This window comes from Arachis ipaensis, chromosome B10 (genome assembly GCF_059453495.1).
Source record: "Arachis ipaensis isolate K30076 ecotype BB chromosome B10, ASM5945349v1, whole genome shotgun sequence".
In the NCBI taxonomy this organism is placed as follows: Eukaryota; Viridiplantae; Streptophyta; class Magnoliopsida; order Fabales; family Fabaceae; genus Arachis; species Arachis ipaensis.
In genome coordinates, this window is record NC_142435.1 from 94,236,524 (window position 1) to 94,241,624 (window position 5,101).

The window sequence follows — 5,101 nt, forward strand, 5'->3', positions numbered from 1 at the left end:
AAACTCATGTACTTCTTGTTCTTTTGAATTAAAACATTTTTCATTTAAGAGAGGTGATGGGTTCATAGGACATTTATAACTTTAAGACAAAGTTACTAACTACTAATGATCATGTAATGAAGACACAAACATAGATAAGCACATAGCATAGAAAACGAAAAACAGAGAAAGTAAGAACAAGGAATGAGTCCACCTTAGTGATGTCCTTGAGCTCTTCTATGTCTCTTCCTTGTCTTTGCTGCTCCTCCTTCATTGCTTTTAGATCTTCTCTGATTTCATGAAGGATGATGGAGTGCTCTTGATGTTCCACCCTTAGTTGCTTCCAATAATTGTGTGGAAGAAAATGTATCCCCTGAGGTATCTCAGGGGATCTCTTAATTTGCAGTCAAATGTTCTACCACTGAGCTATAGACCCTTGATGGAAGCTTTTGTCTTCCCTTTCCTCTTTCTAGAGGTTTCTCTGGCCTTAGGTGCCATCAATGGTTATGGAAAAAACAAAAAAGCTATGCTTTTACCACACCAAACTTTAGAATGTTGCTCGCCCTCGAGCAAAAGAAGAAAGAATAGAAGAATAAGAAGAAGATATGGAGGAGATGGATGGGAGTGTGTATTCGGCCATATGGGTGGGATTGGGTGGGAGAGAGATGTTGAATTTTTGAAGGTAGTGGGTGTATGGATGTGAGTGGTAAATGGAAAAAAAAGAAGGGATGATCATGAATGGAAAGAGAGATGATGAGGTAGGTGGGGATCCTGTGGGGTCCACAGATCCTGAGATGATCCTGTGGGGTCCACAGATCCTGAGGTGTCAAGGTATTTACATCCCTGCACCAATTTAGGCATGTAAAATGCCCTTGCACACAACTCTGGGCGTTCAGCGCCAGGTTGGTGCCCATTTTGGGCGTTCAACGCCCCTTTGCTGCCATTTCTGGCGTTGAACGCCAGAACCATGCTTGTTCTGGGCGTTCAGCGCCAGGATGCTCCCATTCTGGGCGTTCAGCGCCAGAACTATGCTCTGTTCTGGCGTTTGAACGCCAGACAGATGCTCCTCCAGGGTGTGATTTTTCTTCTGCTGTTTTTTATTCCGTTTTCAATTTTTATATTTATTTTGTAACTCCATATGATCATGACCCTAAGAAAACATGAAAAACAATAAAAATAAGAATTAGATAAACATTGGGTTGCCTCCCAACAAGCGCTTCTTTAATGTCAATAGCCTGACAGTGGGCTCTCATGGAGCCTCACAGATGTGCAGAGCTTTGTTGAGACTCTCCAACACCAAACTTGGAGTTTGGATATGGGAGTTCAACACCAAACTTAGAGTTTGGTTGTGGCCTCCCAACACCAAACTTAGAGTTTGACTGTGGGGGCTCTGGTTGACTCTGCTTGGAGAGAAGCTTTTTCTGCTTCCTCTCCATGGTTGTAGAGGGAGATCCTTGAGTTTTAAACACAAGGGAGTTCTCATTCCATTGAAGGAATATTTCACCTCTGTCAACATCAATCACAGCTCTTGCTGTGGCCAGGAAAGGTCTTCCTAGGATGATGGATTCATCCTCTTCCTTTCCAGTATCCAGGACTATGAAATCAGTAGGTATGTAAAGGCCCTCAACCTTTACTAATACATCTTCTACTTGTCCATAAGCCTGTTTTCTTGAGCTGTCTGCCATCTCCAGTGAGATTTTAGCAGCTTGCACCCCATAGATTCCCAGTTTCTCTATTACAGAGAGGGGCATGAGGTTTATCCCTGAACCAAGGTCACACAGAGCCTTGAAGATCATGGTGCCTATGGTACAAGGGATTATGAACTTTCCAGGATCCTGTCTCTTTTGAGGCAATGTCAGTTGATCCAGATCACTTAGTTCATTGATGAACAAGGGAGGTTCAACTTCCCAAGCATCAATGCCAAATAATTTGGCATTCAGCTTCATGATTGCACCAAGAAACTTGGCAGTTTGCTCTTCAGTGACATCCTCATTCTCTTCAGAAGAGGAATACTCATCAGAGCTCATGAAGGGCATAAGGAGGTTCAATGGAATCTCTATGGTCTCTAGATGAGCCTCAGAGTCCTTTGGTTCCTCAGAGGGAAGCTCCTTATTGATCACTGGACGTCCCAGGATGTCTTCCTCCTTGGGATTCACGTCCTCTCCTCTCCTCACAGGTTCGGCCATGGCGCTTATGTCAATGGCCTTGCACTCTCCTTTTGGGTTCTTTTCTGTATTGCTTGGGAGAGTACTAGGAGGGATTTCAGTGATCCTTTTACTCAGCTGGCCCACTTGTGCTTCCAGATTTCTAATGGAAGACCTTGTTTCATTCATGAAACTTACAGTGGCCTTAGATAGATCAGAGACTAGATTTGCTAAATTAGAAGCATTTTGTTCAGAGTTCTCTGTCTGTTGCTGAGTTGATGATGGAAAAGGCTTGCTATTGCTAAACCTGTTTCTTCCACCATTATTAAGGCCTTGTTGAGGCTTTTGATCATTCCATGAGAAATTTGGATGATTTCTCCATGATGAGTTATAAGTGTTTCCATAAGGTTCACCTAAGTAATTTACCTCTGCTATTGCAGGGTTCTCAGGATCATAAGCTTCTTCTTCAGAAGATGCCTCTTGAGTACTGTTGGATGCAGCTTGCATTCCATGCAGACTCTGAGAAATCATATTGACTTGCTGAGTCAATATTTTGTTCTGAGCCAATATGGCATTCAGAGTATCAACTTCAAGAACTCCCTTCTTCATGGGCGTCCCATTACTCACAGGATTCCTTTCAGAAGTGTACATGAACTGGTTATTAGCAACCATGTCAATGAGTTCTTGAGCTTCTGCAGGCGTTTTCTTTAGGTGAATGGATCCACCTGTAGAAGTGTCCAGTGACATCTTTGATAGCTCAGATAAACCATCATAGAATATATCCAGGATGGTCCATTCTGAAAGCATGTCAGAAGGACACTTTTTGGTCAACTGTTTGTATCTTTCCCAAGCTTCATAGAGGGATTCACCTTCTTTCTGTCTGAAGGTTTGAACATCAGCTCTAAGCTTGCTCAGCTTTTGAGGAGGAAAGTACTTGGCTAAGAAAGCCGTGACCAGCTTATCCCAAGAGTTCAGACTGTCTTTGGGTTGAGAATCCAACCATAATCTAGCTCTGTCTCTTACAGCAAAAGGGAAAAGCATGAGCCTGTAGACTTCAGGATCTACTCCATTAGTCTTAACAGTATCACATATCTGCAAGAATTCAGTCAAGAACTGAAAAGGATCTTCAGATGGAAGTCCATGAAACTTGCAGTTCTGCTGCATCAGAGAAACTAATTGAGGTTTCAGCTCAAAGTTGTTTGCTCCAATGGCAGGAATGGAGATGCTTCTTCCATGTAAATTGGAATTAGGTGCAGTAAAGTCACCAAGCATCTTCCTTGCATTGTTGTTGGGTTCGGCTGCCATCTCCTTTACTTGTTCGAAATTTTCAATCAAGTTGTCTCTGGATTGTTGTAATTTAGCTTCTCTTAATTTTCTCTTCAGAGTCTTTTCAGGTTCTGGATCAGCTTCAACAAGAATGCCTTTTTCTTTGTCCCTGCTCATAAGAAAGAGAAGAGAAAAAGAAAAGAAGAGGAATCCTCTATGTCACAGTAAAGAGGATCCTTATTGTTAGTAGAAGAAAAGAAGAAGAAATTCGAACACAGATAGAAGAGGGGGTTCGAATTTGGTGGTGATGTGAGGAAGAGATGTTAGTTAATGAATGAATAAATAGAATAGGATGAGAGAGAGGGAGGGGATTTTCGAAAATTATTTTTGAAAAGGAGTTAGTGATTTTTGAAAATTGGTTTTTGAAAATTGTTAGTATTTTATTTTTCTCTTTTTTTTTTCGAAAATTAAAATTTAAAATTTAAAATAATAGTTAATTAAAAAGAAATTTTGAAAAAGGGGGAAGATATTTTCGAAAAATGAGAGAGAGAGAGTTAGTTAGGTGGTTTTGAAAAAGTTAAGAAACAAACAAAAAGTTAGTTAGTTAGTTGAAACAAATTTTGAAAAGATAAGAAGTTAGGAAGTTAGAAAAGATATTTTGAAAAGATATTTTTGAAAAAGATAAGATAAGAAGATATTTTTGAAAAGATATGATTAAAGTTAGTTTTGAAAAAGATTTGATTTTTAAAATCTCAATTAATGACTTGATTCATAAGAAATCACAAGATATGATTCTAGAACTCAAAGTTTGAATCTTTCTTAACAAGCAAGTAACAAACTTCAAATTTTTGAATCAAAACATTAATTGATTATGTTATTTTCGAAAATTTGATATAAAACTAAGAAAAAGATTTTTCAAAAATATTTTTGGAATTTTCGAAAATAACTAAGAATTTTGAAAAAGATTTGATTTTTGAAAAAGATTTTGAAAAAGATCAGATTTTCAAATTGAAAATTTGATTTGACTCATGGGAAACAATTTGATTTTAAAAATTTTTGAAAAAGTCAATCCAAATTTTCGAATTTGATGAGAGAAAAAGGGAAAGATATTTTTTTGATTTTTGAATTTTTATGATGAGAGAGAAAAACACAAAAAAAAATGCAATGCATGAAATTTTTAGATCAAAACATGTGATGCATGCAAGAATGCTATGAATGTCAAGATGAACACCAAGAACACTTTGAATGTCATGATGAACATCAAGAACATATTTTTGAAAAATTTTTAATGCAAAGAAAACATGCAAGACATCAAACTTAGAATTCTTTAATGCTTACGCACTAAGAATTCAAGAATGCATATGATAAACATGAAAAGACACAAAACAAAAAATCATCAAGATCAAACAAGAAGACTTACCAAGAACAACTTGAAGATCATGAAGAACACTATGAATGCATGAAATTTTCGAAAAATGCAAGATGCACATGCAATTGACACCAAACTTATGATATGACTAAAGACTCAAATAAGAAACACAAAATATTTTTGATTTTTATGATTCTCTAATTTTTTTGGATTTTATTTTATTTTTTTTTTCGAAAATTAATAGAAAAAGGAAAATAAGGATTCCAAAATTTTTAATATGAATTCCAGGAATCTTGCATTCTTAGTCTAAAGCTTCAGTCCAGGAATTAGACATGGCTCACTA

At 37.5% G+C, this 5,101-nt stretch overlaps 1 non-coding gene across 1 annotated transcript; it reads left to right on the forward strand.

The window, feature by feature from the left end:
* The first annotated feature begins 2,924 nt into the window (after nt 1-2,924).
* LOC148580919 (small nucleolar RNA R71) lies at nt 2,925-3,032 on the forward strand. The gene has a single exon (XR_015895849.1). It is a non-coding gene; the product is annotated as a small nucleolar RNA R71 (small nucleolar RNA).
* The last annotated feature ends 2,069 nt before the right edge of the window (nt 3,033-5,101 follow it).